We start from the raw sequence: 24,244 nt of genomic DNA on the forward strand, positions 1-24,244 counted from the left end.
CAGTTATGGGACAATGAGTTCCAGACTTAGACCTCATTTGCCCTTCTTGTGGGGCTAGGAAGTGGATCTAAACTCTCTCAGGTCATGTAAGTCCCACAAGCAACTTGAAGGTAAGAATACGCTTCCTCATTGCGATGCCTCATTGCGATGCCCCATAGCTCATTGTGGTATAGGACTGTCTCTGCCATTTGCCTCCATCATGGTGTATTTGTTCTTTTCTCTCATCACTATTTGGTTGGCCAGCTCCCTCTCACACTGGGCCTTGACACAATCTGTCTAATGGCCTTAGGCCAGCTATGTCTTGCCCATAGTTACTCAATACAAGTTCATTGTGAGGAGCATGTAGCTGGCACACATCCCTTTTCAAAGCGAATAGATTTTTAATCCCAATTTGTTTTTCTTCATTTTACTGTTTTAGTGAAAAAGTCTGAGAACTGACCAGTTTTCTTAACTCACTAATCAATCAACAAATCCCTCAGGATCTGTAGAGGCAGCCAGCTCCTATATCAAGGGACAGCTTAAGTCCTGTGATCATTATTCTACTAGTTATTGGCCAGCAAATGTATTAGCCTGGTATTTAAGGTAGGCCTAGTAAATGAAATTATAAAAAAGAAAGATATTTTAAAGATTTATTCATTTATTTGAAAGAGAGTCTCTGCACTGTGCATGGGGGGCAGAGGCGGAGAATCTCATGCAGACTCCACACTGAGCATGGAGCCTAACTCAGAGCTTGATCCCACAACCCATGAGATCATGATCTGAGCCAAAAACCAAGAGTGGGACGCTCAACTGACGGAGCCACCCAGGCACCCCAAAGGAAAGATGTTTTTAAAGTTCTATTAGGATTTCTCAAATAGATTTTATTGTACTTCTTTGTTTTCATTGATTAGAGGTGGGGTAGACACATCTTTAAAAACTCTTGCGCTCAAGGGGACAGAAGAAGGCCCTCACTGACATATGTGGGTTTTATTATTTCCTATCCCTTCTTTAAGAACATATATTCTGTAAAAAACAACAACAAAAAGAGGCCAGTATCTTTTTTTTTTTTTTTTTCCCCACTCGCCCATGAAAAATGGCTTCTGATTTTGAATAGATAACTGTTCAGAAGTCCTTCTCAGGCCCAAGTTTGAAGCCTCCACATCCTCTTTCCATCTTCTGTCTCCTACCAGCTAGTAGATAGTATTCTAGAAGGACGTTGCTACGGGAGTTTAGGATTCTGATTCTCCTTCATCAATTACTGTATTGTGAAGAGAATCAAGAAGAAGCAAAGCTGGTCAGCCATTCATTCCATAGCAGACTGACTCCTACAGTTCCAGGCTTCAGTTTCCTGTCTGTCTGTTGAACTTGCAATTCTCTGGGTAAGGCTTAAGCACCCTTAGAGCTGTATTATTTTTTCCTCTACCTGTAGGATAAACTGGAGGAGGTCTCAAGGGTTTGTAATACTCCGAAAGGGGATTCTACTCCTTAAAAATTCCATTCTGTTAGGACTATTAAAATTCATCTCATAGAAATATGTGACTTAGATACATTATCTATTTAGATGGCAAAGTTGTGGGTATCGTGACTTATAATACGATAGCAGCTTCCTGAGTTTGTTTATTCATCCTGGAAACCATTTTAATCAAGTTAATAGGAAGAAGGAGATGACTAAACCCTGTGTACCTGGCAGTTCCTGAAAACAGCCCGGAGTTAGTAACTGGATGGCCTCCAGGTAAAATCTATGCAAACAGGAGTGGTGGAAACCCTTCTGAAATGCCCTCCACCTCCTTTTGCACTTATTTAAATAAATTCAGGTCACTTCCTTAGATCCATGTCCTTTTAAGCTAGATCATTGAAGAATATTTTTATTATAGTGTATTTGTAGGCAGAATTCTTTGTAAGTATATTAAAATGCAATTAATTTGTCCTTAGCCTAAGGTGTGTTATATTTGCCATGTGTAAGTGCTTAACTAAGAGCTGGTGCATTCTGATAATTTGAGGAGAATCCATAGTATTTAAACAGAAAATTGGAGCTGACCTGCAACCAAATCACTTCTTTAGAAGCTGTTATAGTATGTCTGGTTTTGTTTACTGCAGGCAGCAAATGACTAATGAAAATAGTTAACATGAATGGAATTTTCACAATTAGCCATTGGTAAAATGAGGATTAGAAGAACTTTTGTCCTGTGGGGTTGGTATGGTGGTTAATGGAGGCAATTTGTGTAAAGAATTTTGAAGAGGCCTCGCATTCAGATAGTTCTTTAAAATGTTAGGTAGTGTCATTCTATCACTAATAAATTCTATGATGAATAATAGATGTATTTTGCAGTCAATATAAACTCAGGTCTCAAGAAGTTAACGACGGTCCTTTATACTCCAGTGTTTGATAGAATCTGCAGAAACACTTGTCTTCCACCTTTTTCCCTCCCAGGCCCTTAATTTAAGGGAGCCATTTGGTTTAAATATCTAATAGGGACCTGTCAGCAAGGTCTAAAGTCAGGGTTTTCCATCATCATGGAAGCAAGTTTCTGGGCCATTTTTATTCTCAAAAAGATCAGGTGTTTTATAGCCATTTAAGAATATGCACTGAAGTTTACAGAATTACTAGACGGGAAGCAAAGATCGTAAAAAAGCATGTTGTTGGTAAGATGGCATGAAAATACAAAAACATATATATGTTAGAAAATGGAAAATGTTTAGAATGTCTGTGTTAGGGAATTTTGGGAACCTGGTGAAACCCAACCAGTGGTTTCTGAAAGAGCTAGGTCGTTCCAGTCCCAGACTTGCCTTCTCTCCCTCCAGCCTGGAGGCTATAGGGCCTTTGCTTTATGCCTACCGTTTCAGCTTAGTCATTAGCCCTTCCTCTAATAGGGAAGGGCTTTCTTCCCTTACAAATGTCTGCTATGTACACATAGCACTGCTGTCCTTGAAGACGGTCAAATGTCTTTATAGTTTCCTTTACGGTAAAGGTTCTTTGTTTTCAACTTTATATTCTTGTGTTTAAAACAGTGTCTTGTGTTTAGTAGGTGCTCAAAAAAAGGTTTTATTTATTTATTTACTTACTTATTTTAAGATTTTATGTATTTATTTGACATAGAGCACAGGCGGGGGAACAGGAGGCAGAAGGAGAAGCAGACTCTGGGCCAAGCAGGGATCCCAACATGGAGCTCCATCCCAGGACCCTGGGATCATGACCTGAGCCGAAGGCAGACACTCAACCGACTGAGCCACCCAGGTTCCCCTCAAAAAATGTTTTAAATGAAGGAATAAAATAAAAATAAAATGAAATCAAATGGTTGCTGTGAAATGCCTGACATTAAACTTTTGATTGCCACAGCATCCATTTCCAAGACACCCATCCTGAATAAACACACTGCCAGCTGCAGGACACAGCTACTAGCCAAACATCTAGATAATTAACCAGGCCACTTCTGACCCCGGTCCCCGCCCCCAGCCTCCAAGAAGCTGCCCTGTTAGAAAGCCCTGGGTAACTAACCTGGATAACTGATTACTTGAGTGACCCTCTCTTCTTCTCGCTCCCTAATTCCTGCTCTTATGCTTTAAATTTGCAAATAAAGAGTGAGACCTAGAAACCCTAGGCACCTCTCCCTTAACCCTAAAAAAGACAGGATGCTGGTTTGCGTTCCCTTCTACCTGTGACCTTGTTGTGTGGCCTTTGGGCATGCCATGTACTCTCCAGGAGCTGTATGTAATAAATCTTGTTCTTCGCAGTTTCCTGACAGTTTTTGCTTGGGTGTGTCTGTGATCATGATAAGAACCACAAGAACCAGTCCAGCCACATCATTGGCTCTGGTGGAAAGTGTCAGTCGGGGCTGCTATGCTATAGGCAGTATGGGCCCAAGGGAGTGTCTCAAGCATTTTGAGCTGATGGCATCACTATTAATAGGCTGAGACCCACACAACAATGGTGTACAATGTTATCTTGGCACCTGATTCAAATTAGGTACTCAATAAAGGGTAGTTTGATTATGATGATAAAGAATAAATGACATCATGTCATGTATATTTCTCAACTAGTATCTGAAATACTACTTTAGATAGGAAAGTTATAGACCATATTCATTTAAAATTGTAAGATAATGAAAGCCTAAATATATAGCTGAATTTCTCCTCTGTATTAAACTTTTCAGAATATGTTCTTGAACATGTTTCTTTTATAAAATGAATTTTAATTTTCCTGTTATGAAAACACTAGGTGTTAACTATAATAACTTTTTTAAAAATTATAACTTTTAAGATACAGAAAAAAAAATCATGCCTAGCTCCATCATCTAAAGACAACCATATCAGGGTGTAAATATTGCTTCGGTCTCTTTTTCTTTCTTTTTTTTTTTTTTTCAGTCTCTTTTTCTACACAAGAATCTTTTCAACATAATTGTGATTCATTCCTTTATTCATTTCATAAATATTTATGAAATGCTTACTATGTGTCAGGACTGTGCTTGCACTGTGTATACTATGATTATATGAAAATATAATTTTGCATCCAGTTTTTGAGTTAATAGAATAACAGACATTTGCCAATATTATTAAAAACCCTTTGTAAATATGATTATGCTTTATTTAATTAGAACCTTCTTCTTGAACATTTGGCTCCTTTTCAATGTCATCATACTATAATAAAGTTTTAGATGTTTAGGGTGCTTTGTTTAGGAAAGATTCTCAAGCATGGATTTACCGGGAGGAAAGCTTTGAACAGTTTATGACTTTTGATACATTTACGAACTTGCTTCCCAAAATGAATGACAAATTAATTGAAGGAAGAATTCATTAATATATACAACTATAGAAAAATATGTATTATATATATATATACACACACACACAGAAAATGTTTTCTGTATTTTTATATTTCTATAAAATATAGAAAAATGAAATAGAAAAAGAAAAGGTAAACCTCACAATTAAGGCTTGAGCACAAAACAGTGAAGAGGTGGCAATCAACCCAACTTAGTTTCTCAAATAATTGAAATTCATTTGGAGTAGCTGGCTTGTCTGGAGGCTGCGAGCATGCTCACAGGGAATGGGGAGAGTCTGGCTGAGGCGCCTTGTTCCTAATTCCAGTGTCTCCTAAAAGCACAGAACCTTAGTAATTTAAGCAAGATGTCTCTTTGTTATGCCTAGAAGCGCCTAAAACCATGACAAAGTGAGGACAAATATAGCCTATTGTATGCACACAAGAGTTTCATGTAACCAGTGAAGTCAAGATTTCTTTAAAGGCTTAGGATTTCTTTCATGTTAAAGATGCTTATTTATTTTTAGATAGGAGGAGCTCCAGGCAGAAGCAAGCAGGGTAATATCATCTTGTATTGTCTTGTCTTGAAGGAAATTAGCCAGGAATTTGATTCATTTTTAGTCATGACATTCCAGGAAGCCTTTAAGCTGACTACAGGGGACTCATATTTTCTGAGAGTAATTTTGGCCAAAAGAGACACAGACTTCTGAGGCAGAAGATGCAAACATTGCATGCATGCTTCAATTTCATTACATTCTCTGCCACCTAACCCCTCCCCTCTGCCTGATATATGATAGACACATTAAGAAAATCGAGGTGGTTGCAGTGATATTTCAAGATTTTCCTTACAATTGATGATGCATATAAAGCTCAAAAATTTCACTGTAAGTAAAAAAGTTACTTACCTGTCTAGCTCTGGGAGCCCCTTCCCAAAGCATGTTCATTCAAGCTGTTTTTTTTCCACATGATTTCCATTATTTTATTGGTTAAAACATTTCAGATCTAGACTCCTAACAGCTTTCAAGTTTATAATAAGCATTGTTAGCTATAGCCATCACTTTGCACATTAGATCTCCAGAAGCCATCATCTTTGAACTGAAAGTTTTTACCACTGACCAAAGCTCTCAATTTCCCCTACCCCCAGTCCCTAACAACCACCATTATTCTATATCTCTATGAGTTTGACTTTAAAAAAATTTTTTTTCTTTTAAAAAAGTTTTTATTTAAATTCCAGTTAACACACAGGGTAATATTAGTTTCAGCTGTACAATATAGTGATTCAACACCTCCATACATCACCTGGTGCTCATCACAAGTGCCCTCCTTAATCCCTATCACCTATCTCACCCATCCCTCCCCCCCCCACCTCTGATAACCATCAGTTTGTTGCCTATAGATAGTTAAGAGTCTGTTTCTTCATTTGCTTCTCTCTTTCTTCCCCCTTTGCTCTTTGTTTCATTTCTTAAATTCCACATGTGAGTGAAATCACATGGTATTTGTCTTTCTCTGACTTATTTCACTTAACATAATACTTTCTAGCTCTATCCATGTCCTTTCAAATGGCAAGATTTCATTCTTTTTATGGGTGAGTAATATTCCTTTGTGTATATATGCCACATCTTCTTTATCCACGAATCAGTTGTTAGACACTTGGGCTGATTCCAATATTTGGCTATTGTAGATAATGTAAAGCTGAACATTTAGCTAACAGTACAAAGATTTATCATCTCTCCACTGGTTACAAGCATTATACACATGAGGTCTGGATTTCAGTCCTCATATAACAGAGTTAATTTCATAACCAGACTACCCTGTCCTCCACTGAATTGGTATGTGTAAGGAGAGTAAGAGTGAGAGGTATAAGGAAACCTTAAGAAGAAAGAAGCATGGAGGTAGAAGCTTCCATTATTGGGCCACTGGTATGTGCCATTCATTTTACAAGGAGGACCAGACAAAAGAATAATGGTAGATCACTTACTACAAATCATCACCAGCATGGGAGGAAAGAACTGCATTAATAGTGGAGCAGTGATATTTATGTGTATGAGGACAGTTCATTGCCAATTATACTATATAAAAGCACTATATACAAGTAAAGACATGGTCATTAACCATTATCATCCTAGGTCCCTTATTTCTTATCTAGCTCATTCACTCATTCAATAAATATTTATGAAAGGCCCATTGTGTGCCAAAGTTCATACATAAAAGATTAATTCCTCTTATCTAAGAGAGGGCTATATGACATAACCTTTAGCAAATCATAAAACCAACCTAAACCCTGGTATATCATCTGATCTAGGAGTGACTTGGGAAAATCAATATATGGGTCTCTTGTTCTGGGGAACAGCTACATTGGTACACTAGTAATCTCTAAGGTAATTGTTTTCCCTGGAATAGATAAGGCCAACTAAAACGATATAGAAAAAAAAAAAAAAGGAGGGTTGGATATGGGAACTAAGAGAAACTAACATTCCGGGTATGTTGGAGAAGTAACCATTGAAGATGGTTTTGGAAGGAATGATGGAGACGTAACCACTTTTTCTCTTTAAATTTTTTAAAAAAGATTTTATTTATTTATTTGAGAGAAAGTGAGAAAGAGAGAGAGCATGAGTGAGGGGAAGAGCAGAGGGAGAGGGACAAGCAGACTCTCCACTGAGCAAGAAGCCTGATGAAGGGCTCAATCCTGAGACTCCAGGATCATGACCTGAGCCAAACACAGATGCTTATCTGACTTTAGCTACCCAGGTGTCCCACACTTTTTTTCTTTAAGTCAAAATTTTGCCATATTAGAAATGTGAAAGGGTAGCTTGAGCAAAGCAGAGATTTGCCTTTCTCCATCTCCAGAAATCAGTGCTACTCTTCTACTGTCTGAGAGAAACTTTTCTCCTCCTATAGAATTTTGGTTCGAATGGGGATAGCTGACACAGTAGTTCCCATAACATGACTGGCAAGGCTACTATATTTTCATATGACATTTCTAATCTCAGAGGCCACTTCTCTCAACCTCCACCTCTAGCAGTAGACATGGTGGGTAATGTTCACTAGGGCCATGTGGATAAAATGCAATCACAACTACACAGAATGAAAGAAATGGTAAAACCTGAATAACATGTCAAAGTCTATCATATACATAATGAAAACAATTTCTTTTTAAAATAAATTAAGTTTAATTTTCTTGTTATGAGAGCAAAACATGGTTATAGCAAGTTTCAGGCAAATTTTAGGATTTTAGAGACAAAGATGACATTCCAAACACACACTTGGCTCTTTCTTTCTCCCCAGTTCTTAGTGAAATGATGAAACAATATAATTGGAAACATTCTATAGGTTTACTGAAAACTACAGAAGGGACCCACTCTGGTAGGAGACACTTCTCCATGGATTTTTTGCAGTTCTTTACAGTTTCTAAGCAGAGGCACTGGCTGCATTTGTTCTAGAATATGTTTTCCAGGCTGTTTGTACAGGAAACAGTTTTGAAAGATAGAGATAATATCTCCCTACAGAACAAATGGCAGGCATGCTTACTGCCCATGATAAAAGATTTGGCCCTAAACTCAGGGTTCCTCTCTCATAACTCAATCCACTGGCATGTGAAGGGGACACCTGGCTCTCTTCATGTCACTCTGGAATTTGGGATTTGGAGAATCGGAGCAAGAACATACTAATGCTCTAGCTATTGCTATTGCTGTAATAAAGTTCTTTGTCTCTGACCCAGGAGTTTCATGTCTTCTGCCAACTAGGTTGGGTTAACTTGTTAGCTTGCAAGGAGAGTAAGATCTCAGGCACTCTACAGTTACTGACATGCCATGACAGTTGATGAGATGCCAACAGAGACGTGCCTTTCTAGAAGAGGAAGGATGAGGGCCTCCAGAGTTACTGAGTGGGATTTGAGGGAAGACCATGAGAATTAATAGTGAACATAATGGCTGCCCTTTTTTTTTTTTTTTTTAAACTAATGTCTATTTCTAGCCTACTCTTTATTTATTTAGGGGTTTCTGCTGTAGTTTCTTGAGTGAATTCATAGTTAGTTATTTTTGGTATTTTTAAATAATAAAAGCATTAAGACTATAAGTATGTCTTACCCCAAACTCAAAGAGCAGCATCTGCTCCACTAGGAATGGCCATGAAAGTTTCCACAGCTGGCCTAAAAGGGAGGATGAAAGGGAAATGGTTGGAGTTTGATGACTAGAGGTTGCCTGAGAATTGGTAGCTCTACACTCTGCTGGTTGATGGGGGAGTATCAGAATCCCACTAAAAGTAACAAAGATCCTGAGTTGAAATGGCTAATAAGCTAAATTAGGTTCCATGACAGACAAGGAGATAAAAGTTGCACATTTAAACACCTGAAGTATAAGTTTTAAACCTGTTCTATCTTAAACACAGTCTGAATCCTGTCTCTTTTTGCCTATTTTGGGACAATATTCTGCCCTTATTCTCTCTGGTGCAGCTAATCTCAGCTAGCTGCTCTGGGTTAGTCATGCTTCTGCAATTCATTATCCTGCTAACCAAAAACAATCCTTTCCTTGACCTCTCCTGCCCCTTAAACCACATCTGCATTTCTTATCTCTCCTACCTCAATTTCCTATAAACACACCCACTATCTTTACTCAATTCCTGCTCATTCCTAAAGCTACTCTCATTGGGCTCCCATCACCATTATTTTGCTGCCACTGAGCTCACAAAGTTTGCAAAAAATAATTGCTTCTTTTGGGTTTCTCTGATCTCCCACATCCCTGAGATATTTGTCAATGTTGACCAAGCTTTCATCTCCTTTTTCAAACTCTTCTTTAAAATTCTTTCTTATTCTACTTTATCTTAAGTTAAAATGTTCTGACTTTCTGCAGGTCTGGTGCATTCCAGACACTGAAGCTCCCTTTATGGATTTACTTATTTAAGTTGTATGTTAGACTGAATGGTGCTTGTTTATTCTTTGAAGGTAAAGAAACAAATTGCTGTGGCAAAACCTAGTTGGTGACCCAGGTGCGCTGCCACCAAACTAAAGAACTGATGTGTCTGGAACTCTCTGTGCCGAGTGGGAAAGTCTGAGATTTGTACTATCTGGCAGACACAATCTGATTTATGTGGCATACATTTGCATAAATTAGTCTCATTTTCCTTCTTTCCTGCTTAGCTCTCTCAAAAAGACCTCCCAGCCTTTGGGAAGATGGGAGCCAGAAGGCTGAGCTGTCATGAACATCTGACGCTGGGGAGAGTTGGCCTGTAATTAACCATGGTAATGACTGCAGGGCGACTCCTGACACAGAGGAGGCTAGCCCCTTGTTTGCTCCACAGAGAGGACATATTTCAGGATTCTCAGTCCCTTTTGCAGGGATAGCACATAATTGGGATTCAGCTGTGACCCTCTGCTCTCTAATGTGGAAAGAGCATTAGATATAATGTTATTCTGCTTACTTTTTTGGTTTTGTTTTTAGCATTTTATAGTCAAATAGAAACAAATGCATGTTGTTTCTGAAATGACTACAGATGATGTTGGTGAAGCTTAAGGATATCATATACAAATGTGGCTTATCAAATGCAAGAACATAGCATTAGGGGACCAAATCCCTCCCCTCCATGCTTCCTTGGTAGGTGCAAATACTTGTTTCTATCCTTCTCTGAGAATTTTGAAATGCAACATTTTCTCCAGGTCCTTTTGTAGTTTGCAGAAATTCTCTTGAACTCAACTTGTAGTGTTTTCTTTTGGATAGCGAAAGAGTAAGAAACTAAGAGAAAGATTTAGGTTGTAGGGGATTCAAAAGAGTCTCAGAATTACTATCTCTCCTGCACCATCATCTCTGTCACTTTAGGTTTTATTATAAGAAGCAGTTGATGATAATATCAGTTAGGTATCACCATGTAATAAACCGCCCAATATCTCAGCAATGTCGAACAAGGAACATTCATCTGTACTCATGGGGCTCTGTGCCAATTGGGCAATTCTATTGATCTGTACTGGGCTCCCTCATATATCTGTGTCAGTGGGTAGGGCAGCTTGGGCTAGATTGGTTAGGATGCTTTAGTGACATGTGTGGCCATTGGATGGATGTTTACTGGGGCAACAAGGTAATAGAACCACTTGTTTCTCATTATCAGGTTAGGTCAGACTTGTTTTCATGGTCTCTGGACAAGATTCTAAGAATAAGAGTAGAAATGAATTTCAGAACTGATCCAACATAGTCTCCACTTCTTTCTTTTGATCAAAGCAAATGACAAGGCCAGCCTAGACATAGGAATGGAAAAACAGACTCTACGTCTTAACGGAGGGAGCCCCAAAGTCATATTGCAAGGGGAGAAAGAGTGAATATAGGGAAGGGAGAAGAAATTAAGAAAAATCTGCCATCCATGTACTACAGGGATACTTCTAGGAGTGTATTATTTTCTAAGAACTTTGCAAACAGACTTACCCAAGCATTATGCTCCAAAGGATAGGATATGGATTCAGATTCACTACTGGATGGTAACACATGAATAAAACCTTCACAGAGTTTCATAAAAATATTGGATCAATCTGACCTATGAGATAAACTTCCTGTCTTCCTGGCAGGAAGTTAACATCACATCAAACCCTCTGAAAAAGTAAGTATTGGTGAAAGTTCCCTTACTTTAAATAGCTTCTTCTCTTATGTAAATTAAACTTTGGCAGTTTTTCCACATAAACACAGCCTGTTAACTGAGAGATAACCTAGAGGTTATCTAGTCTAGTGGTTTTCAAACTTTCTCAGTTCTGTGAGCACTGAGGTTTGCATGGAGGTGTCCCAGAGGCCATCTCCTGCTGGTGGGAGGTGCCAGTGGGACGGAAGGGGCAGAGTCAGGACGAGAATCTCCTAGAAAGGTGGAGAGCTCTAGGCCTTCCACATTAATCCAAACCAACCAGAGTTGCACTGTCTTTTCCTATGTTGTATATTGGGCTTAGATACACAATTTCATTAAAGATAGTAGTTTCCACAGTTTTTTAAAAGGTTGGACTTCAACAACAAAAGAATAATTAACCCAATTAAAATATGGACAAAAGACCTGAACAGACATTTCACCAAAGAAGATCTAAAAGTTGCCAATTTGCATATGAAAGGATGCTGAACATCAACAATCACTAGGGAAATGCAAATCAAAACTACAGTAAAATATCACTTCACATCCATTAGAATGGCTATGACAACATGAAAAACAGAAAATAATAAGTGTTGGCAAGGACTTTAAGAGACTGGAACCCTTGTGCACTGTTGGTAGGAATGTAAAATGGTGCAGCCACTCTGGAAAACAGTACAAAGATTCCTCAAAAAGTTAAAAATAGAATTACCATATGATCCAGCAATTCCACATCTGGGTGTATAACCAAAATAATTTGAGCAGAGACTTGAAGAGATATTTGTGCATCCGTGTTCATTACAGCATTATTCACAATAGCCAAGAGATAGAAGCAACCCAAAGTGTTGACAGATGACTAGATAACATGTGGAATGTGTGTACAATGGAATAGTATCCAGCCTTAAAAAGGAGTGAAATTCTGACACATGCTACAACCTTGGATGAACCTTGAATACATTATGTCAAGTGAAATAAGCCAGTCACAAAGGGACAAATACTTATGGTCCCACTTATATGAGGCACCTAGAGTAGTCAAATTCAGAGAGACAGGGATGTTTGGGTAGCTCAGTTAGTTGGGCATTGGACTTTTGATTTTGGCTCAGGTCATGGTCTCAGGGTTGTGAGATTGAGCCCCACGTTGGGCTCTGCACTCAGTGTGGAGTTTGCTTGAGATTCTCTCCTTCTGTCCCTCCCCATTTGTATTTTCTCTCTCTCAAATAAATACATAAAATCTTAAAAAAAAAAATTTATAGAGGCAGAAACTAGAATGGTGGTTTCCAGGGGCTACAATGAGGGGAAATGGGGCATTAATGTTTAATGGGTACAAAGTTTCTATCTGGGGAGATGAAACAAGTTCTGGAGATGGATAGTGGTGATGGTTGCACAATAATGTGAATATGCTTAATACCATTGGTTTGTATACTTAAAAATGGCTCAAATGGTAAATTTTATGTTATATGTACTTTACTATAATTTTTTAAAAGGCTGGAAAAACAACTGATAAAATTTAAACCTTTCATTTTACATTTGAAAAACACAGACTTTGCTTTTTTCACCTAGCAATACCACCTAGAGATCTTTCCACACCAGTACTGTAGCTCTGCCTAGGACTGCTTTCACAATGGCCTATTATTCCACAGTATGGGTGTACCACAATTGATTTAACCACTTCCCTGATATGAGGCATTGAGGTTGTTCAATGCATCCCTTTACTTCTGCCTCCCCTTCTGGACTGTGAGTGTCTTTTGCAGGCATAGGTTGTAGCTTATTTACTATTAGCTCTTCAGAACCCTGCACAGGGATCCAGCCTTAGTATTTTTACTAATTAAGGAAAGGAACGATTATAGACTGTATGCGGCCCAGTCAGTCTAGATTCTGATTCACTATGAATGGGCCCTCTGGCCTTGGACAAGCCCCATCCCCTTTTTAGGCTTCAGTTTTTCTGTGAACAAAAGTAGATGAATTGAGATGTTGCTGCTAGCTCAGAAATCCCGTGATTCCTAGTGTTCAACTGACCCAGGGTCTCATCTGCTTTTCAGTCTCAGGAGTGGAGATGGGGAAGCTTCCCTTGCCTGCTGTTGGGTAGAGCCTCCCCTTGCCTGGGCCACCACCGGGAGCTCAGTTGGCTCAAAGCCTGATCCTTTCACCTGGGAGTGGAGACAAGGCGTGTCAACCCTTTAATGTGAGGTGACTGCACTGGACTCCAATCCCTCCAGAATGGGTGTTTACTTGGGGGACAGTGACCAACACAGAGCAGCTTCACACAGTCTAACTGCTTTGCATAAAATGTTCCCATAATGCAGGGCATTGTGCCTTTCCTGCAAAGAAAACACAGACACACACACACACACACACACACACACACACACACACAAACCCTGCATCAACAAAAGCCTTCACAACGATGGGAAAATGGATGTTAACATTTCTGCCTGACTGATAATCTCTGAAGTTACCCTCGGGAAGCCCCAGCTTTCAGAATGATGTATTTGCCAGGGTTTGGAGGTTTTTATGCCTGTAATGGGTTATCTGGCAGATGCAGCAATGGGCAGTGGAGGGAGGCTCAGTGCCAGAAGCAGACGGGGCCGGGGGGTGGGGGGCTGTGCGTGTGTGTGTGTGTAGAATTTTATGTTTTCTGGCCATTTGCTTTGTTCCCAATTTCCAAGGTGAAATTTTCATTTCAAACAAAGAGAACAAACAGGAACAAAGAATCAAGGGGCTGGCTTTGTTTGTTTTGTTTTTGATTTACATGATTTTTTTTTTTTTTTTTTTTTTTTTCAGCACCAAACTCTCAAAATGAATGTTTGGCCCCCAGAGGTGAAGCTGAGGGTGAGGTTTTTCTAACTGTTCCTGTGATATCTTTGGTTTTATATTTTTTTGGTGTACAGAAATCTTGTAGAGACATTATTAGAGAATTCAGAGTGCAGAGATCTTGCCAAGGGGCCAGAGCAAAATCCGTTTTGTAGCACACAGCAGGCATTGTGAGTGGGAGAGACATAGAAAGGCCAGAACCCCAGGGCTCCTTTCTGAGGACACAGGAGACTGTGCTAGTTATCTGCTTTCCTTTGGCTCTTGCACTTGAAAATCATCTAACCTTGGCTGAGGCCCCTGTGTGCTTCTCTTTAATGTCCATGCATAGAATGGCTTTCTTCCTACTTGCTTCTCAACATCCCCCATTATCGTGAGAAAAATATCAAACTTTAATGCCTAGAATTTGAATTCAGGGTTCAAATCAATACCTTTCAGCAACAGTGCTAACTTGTGGTCTATCCTGGGTTCTTAGACTTGCATGGAGTCCTACTTGTGTAGGTGAAGATCCACTTATTACTCAACAGATATGTATTACGGCCAGCGTTGAAATGGGTGCTCTGGGGTGGAGCACATGGCTTTTCTCACTGGATTCACAATGTAAGAGAAATTAGGAAAACTAACAACCTAATACATCATAAGACTGCTTTTAAATATCAAGGGAGTGGAAGAAATGGTAGTCTATGCTAAGTGTGATCTCTGAAACAATCAGGGTCCAGAGAAATCGAAACTTCATCATTATGTCAACGGAGTATCCTTATTATCTATAAAGAAAAATGTGATGTAATCTCGCAGACAGCTCTTTTGCTTCAGGAATTTCACTGACAGTACTCCCTGACCTTGAACTTGTCCCACATGTGAAAGGTTTTCACTCCAGTAGGAAAGAGAAATGACTGAGATGGTCTCCATCGGAGGGATATAGTGTCTAATTCATTAATTAAAGAAAAATTCTTCAGGGAGCTTTATGTGGTCCTTGTGATACCAATTGCTGCAGCCTTCCCTTTGATTTACCATGAAACAGTATTTGGGGACAAGGCTTTGGCACAGAAAATACAATCAGAATCTCTCTTGCAAGAAGTGTAATTACATGGGGCTTTAAATTGACAGTGGCTGACAAAATTTCCACCAGCACATTAGAAAATCAATGACAAGCCCACTTTTCAACATCAGGGAGTTGTGATGGCTTCCCCTTAATTGATAGCCAGGGAGGAACGTGTAACTACTTGTGGTTTACTTAATATTGGCATCTATATTTCTTTACAGGCTAACAACGCGGTTTCCAACCTCCCTCTGCCTTCCCTTCGCCAGCTCTCTGCAGAGGAGATTACATTTAATTTTATTCATTATCACATCCTGAAGAGAAATTCAAATGTATCACTCTGAGGCCTAAAAAAAGGTTCCTACTCCAGAGTGGATAAATGAAAGAAGTAAAATATGGTTCAGAAAATTGTTCCCCTGTAATGGTTAAGTCCTGCTGCTGAATTAGAAAGGGATGTGCTTTTAGTTTCTCCCTCCACACTTTCAGCAAATAATAGGAGCAGTCAGTCACCATTGTGTGTGTTTTTGAAGGGGGAAGGGATGCAACATATCGGCAATTTTCTTAAGTAAAAGTGAACATTTTAAATTGGTCTTATGATTTTTTAAAAGTATTTTCTAGTTACCCAGTAGGTTCCTAGAAGTAAGACTCATGACACTAGTTTGTTTTTCAGTTGGATTCTGTGCAATTGCTATTTTGTGGGACAAATACTATTGAATATCAGCAATTTCATAAGGGTCAACCCAATAAATTAGCAAGGAGCCTGATGATTGCTTGTGTATGATGATTTCAGGAGCTCTGAAAAAAGACCCATAGCTTTAAAATGATATAAAACCTCCTGTTTAAAAAACAAATAAAAACAACAAACTTCCTGTTTCATAACTAAATAATAATTATAAAATAACAAATAGTAAACAGTATATAGATAATTATTAAGGACAATGCCTACCCTAATTTGAAATAAAATACAAACGACCAGGATGCCTGAGTGGCTCAGGGGTTGAGCATCTGCCTTTGGCTCTGGACATGATCCTGGGGTCCAGGATTGGGTCTTGCATTGGGCTCCTTGCAGGGAGCCTGCTTCTCCCTCTGCCTGTGTCTCTGCTTCTTTCTGTGTGTCTCTCATGAATAAATAAATAAAGTCTTAAAAAAAAAGTACAAATGACCAACATCAGTCCTTCCTTTGGGCTAAAAGAGGCAGGCAAACAGCAGGACCCCAATGGCTGAAAGGGGGTGGTGGGCAGAGGTGGAGGGGCATGCAGAGGGGTGGTCTGTCCTCTGCAGAGTCTCTGTAACAATTTTGCCAACCCTATGGTGTTTCCCTCTCTGAAAAGGAACTGTTCCACATGATAGTCTTATATTGGCTAAAGAGGGGTGTTCTCTCTTCCACTGTCTCTTCACTGATCTCTGCTGGGGAGAGGTGGATTACTGCTCATCCAAACTCATGACCAGAAGACATGACTGGTCCTATGTGCCTTTCAGAGTTGAGGCTGAGAGACAGAACACACAAATGGACAATGGCCAGGCCATTTATAAAAATAGAGTTCTGACCCACCACCTGCAACGAACCACCCAGGAAACTTCCTATATATAATAATCAGCCCAGGAAGCCAGTCTGCTAGAAGTCAGACTTGAAGGAGGTCAGACTGCTATCTCTAATAATAATCCAGGAGGCAAAAAAAAAAGCTTCCATGGATGGAACTGGAGGGTATTATGCTGAGTGAAATAAGTCAATCAGAGAAGGACAAACATTATATGGTCTCATTCATTTGGTGAATATAAAAAATAGTGAAAGGGAATAAAGGGGAAAGGAGAAAACTGAGTGGGAAATATCAGAAAGGGAGACAGAACATGAGAGACTCCTAACCCTGGGAAACGAACAAGGGGTGGTGGAAAGGGAGGTGGGTGGAGGGTGGGGGTGACTGGGTGACGGGCACTGAGGGGGGCACTTGATGGGATCACTGGGTGTTATGCTATATGTTGACAAATTGAACTCCAATTAAAAAGAATATGTAAAAAAAAAAAAAAAAAAAAAAAAAAGCTTCCTAAAGATTCCGCCCCAAATGGCCAGGGCTTGATTAATAACTGACAGCTTCTCTAATTTTTGTCTCTGCTTCCAACTTAGGACCGACCAGAGAAAGCCAAATGTGGACTCCTAGCCAATCACATGTGATGCGTTTCTTCTAGTTAGTCTGCCTACGGCATCCCCAAGCTCACAGCTTCCAATTAGGGAATACTTGAAGCCTTCCCTTTTTCCCCCACTATAAAACTTCCCCACTCCTAGGTTTGTCTTCTAGGCTTTGCAAAAACGCAAGTGACAGTAGCTGACTTCTTGCTACAGCAAGCTCTGATAAATAGCCTCTGCTTGTTCTCCTTTGAGTGATCTTCATCCATGTCCACAAGGAACTACACCCACCACCCATGATTCTGAATATTTGTTCCACGTCTTAAAAGATGCTGCCTTTATCAGCTTCTCTGTCTTAATGCCAGGCCTCTGTGAGGCCTCTAGCCCTAGAGTTTCTGGATCCCCTCTGGGCCACCTTAGACCATGGGAAGAGGCAAGAGGAATGCCTCAAAGCTATTTATCTACCTTTCTTCCACGGCCATCACCTGAGTATTACTCCTGGGCCATTTCAGAGATGCCAAGGCTAAGGCAGGGGAAGCAGAGAAAACCTTTACTTTACTCAGACTGATGTTTCTAAATACCCCACCTGCAGGTAAGGTGAAAAGAGTAAAGTGTGGATGAATATTCTGGCTTTTGCCTTCTTTGCTTTCCCTTTGTCTCCTGTCCCTTCCTCAAGCCCTTCTGGATCAGACAGGTTGGGCTTCGGTCTCTTTTCCTCTCAGTAGGTGCTACTGTCCTCCTACCCTAGGGCGATGTCCTTCATAACCCAGATACTTTCGACACCAGGAAACATAGTCCCTGAGTCCCGTAGATTCGGTTCTCCCTATTTCTTTTTTTTAAAGACTTTTATTTACTCACGAGAGACACAGAGAGAGAGGCAGAGACACAAGCAGAGGGAGAAGCAGGCAGAGACACAAGAAGAGGGAGAAGAGGTTCCCATGCAGGGAACCTGATATGGGACTCCATCCCAAGTCTCCAGGATCACACCCTGGGCTGAAGGCAGCACTAACCTGCTGAGCCACCCTGGCTGGGCTGCTGGGTTCTCCCTATTATTGAGGAAGACATTTAGAAAATCTAATCTCCCTCAACAGATTTTGGTTTTCAAGTCTATCTCCTTACTTCAGAATGCCATTTTGAAGTTAGAGGTTGAATATTTGCTTTCTTTCTCTTAACTTTCTTTGCATGCTTCTGTAACTTTCCTAGTGTCCTCATACAAATGCCACATACACACATAACCATGTATGCCAGGTATGACTCTATCGGCTGGTAAATATTCAAATACTTTCACAGTGGGCAGCCCGGGTGGCTCAGTGGTTTAGTGATCCTTTGGCCCAGGGTGTGATCCTGGAGACCCGGAATCGAGTCTCACGTCGGGCTCCCTGCATGGAGCCTGCTTCTCCCTCTGCCAGTGTCTCTGACTCTCTCTCTGTGTCTCTCATGAATAAATAAATAAAATAAAATGCTTCCACAGTGGTAGCTGACTAGCTGCTGCCCTAAGCTCCCAGAATGTGCCCCACACAGGCCTTTACCTCAGGAGGAAGAGGCAAGGGTAGGAGAGGGCACACCAGGGGCCACCAGGACTCTTCTTTTTCAGTGCCTGGCCTGGACTATTGTAATTGGCTGATGTCTGGGCTGTTGTGATTGGCTGATGCCCAATCTGTTCTGTTTGGCAGGTACATGCACTGTACTACTTAGTGAATGAAATTTCACCCCTACACCATTTCCCTATCTCACACTGATTAGAGGGGAAGGTAAGACCCACAGGACTGCAAATGGTAAAGCAACTGAATATTTTTTTAAAAAGATTTATTTATTTATTAGAGAAAGAGAAGAGAGAGAGAGAGAGAGATGAGGGAGAAGCAGAGGGAGAGGGAGAGAAGGAGACTCCTGTTGAGGGTGGAACAAAGGCTAGACCCTACCACCCTGAGATCAGGACCTGAGCTGAAATCAAGAGCCCCACACTCAATGCACCAAGCCACCTAGGCACTCCACCGATGAATATTTTTAAAACAACTATTGCTCTGCCAGCCGAACTCCATTTCAAGCTCCTAAGCAAACACGGTGAGTCAACATGAGCAGGGAGTGTGTCTTATTCTGCACTGTCATATAAAGCCCACCTTCTCCCTCAGGCCACTGACAAGCAGGGTAACCTTGTCCCAGTTAGTGCCCTGCCTGAACTCTCGGGTCCTGATCTGTAAAGCAGAGCTAGTGATATGTACAAAGAGTGGTGTGGGGATTGAACTAGCTAGTGTGTAAAATACTTGGGACATATACATAGAGGGGAGCTGTTATTGGCATTTTTTAAGTACTAATTTTTTCCAAATTTTTGAATTTTAATGGAATTCTATAAAGCTCTGATGTAGGTTACATGAGAATAACATTAACTTTATGTATTTGGGTATAACAGCAAAGAGATGGGGCTCATGGCTGCAAAATGCGACTGACTCTGGTCCACGCAGAAACAGAAAGGGCTCCATGTCTTTTTGGGGGGGGGGCAATCTTGAAAACAGGTGGCCACCAGAAAACAGGTGAAGATTATTTTTAGCCAAGCAAACAAAAGCTTAGATATTATAATGGCCTTTAGACGCTCTAGAAAGGGCCATAGTATGTAAACACATATACTGAATATCTGTGGTATTAAAATTTCATGGGGTCAGGGGAATGATCAAGACAAAAATGTCTAAAAAAGCCCTCTAGAGGTGAAGGGGTGCTGGTGAAAGGTCGAGGAAGCAAGCAGCCAGCTATTAGAATCTGAATCCATGAGCAGGCAAGATCCCCATGTCAGGTCAGATGACAGCTGATGTCCAGAAGCTCTGCGAAGGCCAAGCCAAAGAGGTAGGCTGGTTAGGACACGCTCTTATTGCCACTGGCCACTGGATGTTACTGCACTGGGGCAGGGAACAGATTCCTGTTGCTTTGTTCCTGCTTGCTCCAAACTCCAAACCCTAGGCTCTCCCTTTACCAGGACTCATGGAATGGTGGATTTCTCACAGGTACTCAGTTGGCGGGCCGGCAAACATGACAGTGTCCATGCATGGGGGGCTGTCAACTCTCTGATTCCAGTCTGTGTTTGAGTCCTGGCATAGTACTAGCTTTGGAGCCATTTAACATATGCTCTTTGGTTGGGGTTCCCATCTGCCCTAGCTCACTGTAACTCTGGCTATTATTTGCCCATCTTACATTTTCAGGTGAGTGTATTTTAATTTTTATTAATTAATTAATTTTTTTGAGAGAGAAAGAGAGAGAGAGAGAATGCTGGGAAGGGAGGGGGGCAGAAGGAGAAAGAGAAAATTAAGCAGGCTCCACGCCCAGCATGAAGCCCCGTGTGCTGCTCCGTCTCATGACCCTGAGATCATGACCTGAGCCGAAATCAAGAATCAGACGCTTAACCAACCAAGCCACCCAGGCGTCCCTGGGCAAGTGTATTTTTAATCTTCTAATCTTTGACTCATCCTCCTGAGGCAAATGGAGGTGCCATCTGCCTTGAATATTTTCCCTTTCTCTCCAGGGGGATGGGTCCTTGCATACTAAGACCTTTCTAACTTCTGACCATCTGTGGAATTTGCTTGACTCATTCTTTCTTACTCACTCAATTTTCTCATTATTCTCAGGGCCTTTTTTTCATCAGCTGTGCCCAGTTCCCCTAGGTGGGAAGACTGATTTTTTTAGACTCATTTTGGATGGGGTGGGGAATTGGGGGCAGGGAAAAGCAGAGGTCAGCTAGATGGCTCTGGAAAGGCTATCAGGGCCACCACAACCAGGGTTGCCTGGCGTGCTTCTTGGAGAAAGCACTTTGTCTTGTCTTGCATAATTAGTGCAGTCATGTATTTTGTACAATGCTTTACTGTTTAAAATTTCTTTTTTTTTTTCTGTTTAAAATTTCACATGCATTTTCTTATTTGACAGTAATGACACTCTGATGAGACCCTTATTATGATATCTATTTTGTAACAGGATATGCATATACAGGAAATATATGCTATTTTCTAGGAGAAATATGCTAGGAGACAGTTAGGAAGAATCAAATCTTATTGCACATGCTAAGGCTAATCAAGAGTCTCTCTGATATCAGCCCCACAGATAGTTGGGTATCTCTGTCCTTCATAAGTTGGATGTTCTGTAGTTTCAGAGCTACTCTAGATATATGCCCCCTCTGTTCTTGGCTAATGGACTTTAACACAGTATTATTTATATTCATAAGGTCCTGAAACAGAAGTTCCTCTGTCCACCCTGTCAGACCAAATTCTCCTCTTTGTGCTACCACTGAGCTGCACTGAACTGCACGTGGCCTCACATTCCTGACTTCTGGCACTGGGCTAGGTGGCTTTACATGGAAGATTTCATTGACCCTACACAACAACCCTCTGACATAGGTACTGTTATCCCAGTTTTATAGATGTGAAAACTGAGGCTGTAAAGAACTTAAGATCATACAGCTAAGAAAGTGGCAGAGGTAGGATTCAGATCTTCATCTGCCTTGACTCCTGCTTCTGAGTTCATCTTTATAGCTCTTTGTTTATAAGTTGACTTCTTCCAATGGCCTCTAAGTTCTTGACGCCAAGAGCCATGACTTCCATATTTTGCACCTAAGAATAATTCCTGAAACAGGCCCTCAATAAATACCTGCTGAATGAATGTACGGATGAATGTTCTGGGGCAGTTCTGAAAATTTAATTTTCAGGTATCAGGTGAATGTCATTGCTAGACATGCTCAGTGGGCTGAACAATACATTGGCTCAGAACTGTGAACCTTCCTCTAATTTCCTGAGATGAGGCTATTTTATTCAGCCTGGGTGTGGCTGTTTCCCTGTCTTGCTTTCTTTTTTTTTTTTTTTTTTTCCTGTTGAGTGAGGACGAATGTACTAGCAACCTATACCATGAGGACATTATGAAAATATTGGAGGATCATAAGAATAAAAAGTTTTATTTGTTTATTTATTTAAAGATTTTATTTATTTATTCATGAGAGACACACAGAGAGAGGCAGAGACATAGGGAGAGGGACAGTCTCCCTGCAGTGAGCCTGATTCAAGACTCGATCCCAAGGACCCCAAGATTATGACCTGAGCCAAAGGCAGATGCTCAACCATTGAGCCACCCGGATGCCCCAAGAATAAAAAGTTTTAAATGAATTACAGGAATTCAAAATATATATCACAAATGAGTTGATTTGTAGTAAAGGAGTTATTTTGTTTTGTTTTGTTTTTGCTAGGAATCATAATCCCAGTAATCATTCATACTTGAAAAGATTAATGAAAAACTGAAAACTGTAATGAATATCATGTATTTTTAAAAGAGATTTTATTTTTATTTGTTTGAGAGAGAGAGAGAGCATGAGCAGGGAGAGAAGCTGGGAGAGAGAGAAAGAATCTAGAGCAGACTCTGTCCTGAGCGTGGAGCCTGATGTGGGGCTCTATCTTACAACCCTAAGATCATGACTTGAGCCAAAACCAAGAGTCAGACTCTTAACTGACTGAGCCACTCAGGTGCCCTGAAGATCATTTTTTATATTTTTTAAAACTCTTTTCATCTCAGTTTGGCTTTTGTAATAACGTGGTTTCAGTTGTTTTAGTTTGCTTGAATGAGCCAACTCAGTGGAAAAAAGCTTTTCTTTTTTTAATAGTTCATCTATTTGAAACTCCGGTTTCATGGTGCCATCACTTCCAGTACTGATAAGGGTTGTGATTATTTAATTATCTCGATTATTAGTTGGATTTTTGTCTTAAAGTGTTGTACCTTCTCAAAGAAAAAAAAAGCATTCATTTCTTCAAAAATGATTCAAAGAACAGGTCTATAAGATACAGAAGTGAAAGGTAAAATCCTGAATGAACTTATGATATAATTCCATCTCAGAGAAATCAAGGAAAAACTCAGTCTTTAGCTACTGTATGGACTTTCTTCCACTGTGTCTCCTTGAAATTATCTTCTCTGTTTCCAGACAAGGTGACTTTTCTTTGCAAATAGGCTTCTGAGGGAATTCTTTCCAGCCGACTTTCAGGTTAGCTTTAAAGGCAAAGGACAGGTCCAGACTTAAAATGTTAGCAGCATAGCTTGGAGCCAGATTTATGGGGATCTTCTCAGCCTTCATTACCCAACCAATAAGAGGTTAAACATTTTGCTCACACCCACAGAGATTCTGATTTGGTTTTACTCATGTGTGACCTGGGAATCAAGTTTTAAAAAGCCTCCCAGGTGATTATAATAAAGAGCCAAGATCAAGAGTTTATGTATAAGGGAATGATATTCATGATACACAGAACAGTGGCTGAGGAAGAAACACAGAAGTGAGTTTTTCACTGACTCAGCTACAGAAGAGCAACCTATGGAATGAGGATCAAGTGGAACCTCTGTCTCAACCCACTAGTTGGTGGTTTTCTAGATTCTGCTACTTCAAGTTTGGATTGGGCCAGCAGCACCAGCGTCACCTGGGAATTTGCTAAAAATGCAAAGTCTCAGTTCTACTGAACCAGTCTGTGTTTCAACCAAATCCCCAAATGATTCATCTGTACAGTGAGGCTTGAGAAGCCTGACCTAGATAGCCACAGGGTGGAGCAGAATAACTATGGGTGGGAAATGCTTCCTATAGGCCTCATACAGAGGCCATGTTCAGCCTTTGCTTATGACTCTTTTAGCTGGGATATCTTCATGACTTGATTCTCAGTGCTGCCCCAGAAATGCTCCTGACCCCAGGGAAGTGCCCTGAATGGTGCTTTTCCTGACACTGAACTTACTGTCCTGCAAAAGGTGGTTACAAACGTGTTTGCTGGTGGTGGTGGTTGGTGTGATCGGGCCCGTCCTTATCATACTTCATGTCTAACTATATATTATATAACTATTTTCTACCCATTGACACTGAAACTAGGCAATCTGAGAACAAATAGGGCAGGCTATCTGCAATCAAGCACCTTCTCAAGAGGCAGTACATGTCGGAAATAGAAATGAATGCCAAAAG

The 24,244-nt window shown here is 40.5% G+C and overlaps 1 long non-coding RNA gene across 2 annotated transcripts; it reads left to right on the forward strand.

Annotated features, from left to right (window-relative positions):
• The first annotated feature begins 1,248 nt into the window (after window positions 1-1,248).
• Window positions 1,249-17,903, forward strand: LOC111090175. 2 transcript variants are annotated; one of them, XR_005371101.1, is made up of 3 exons: window positions 1,249-1,358; window positions 1,627-1,711; window positions 17,293-17,903. It is a non-coding gene; the product is annotated as an uncharacterized LOC111090175 (long non-coding RNA). The 2 variants fall into 2 exon arrangements; XR_005371100.1 differs by lacking the exon at window positions 17,293-17,903 and adding an exon at window positions 3,077-3,122.
• Window positions 17,904-24,244: the final 6,341 nt, after the last annotated feature.

The sequence above is a fragment of the Canis lupus genome, chromosome 16 (assembly GCF_011100685.1).
Source record: "Canis lupus familiaris isolate Mischka breed German Shepherd chromosome 16, alternate assembly UU_Cfam_GSD_1.0, whole genome shotgun sequence".
In the NCBI taxonomy this organism is placed as follows: Eukaryota; Metazoa; Chordata; class Mammalia; order Carnivora; family Canidae; genus Canis; species Canis lupus.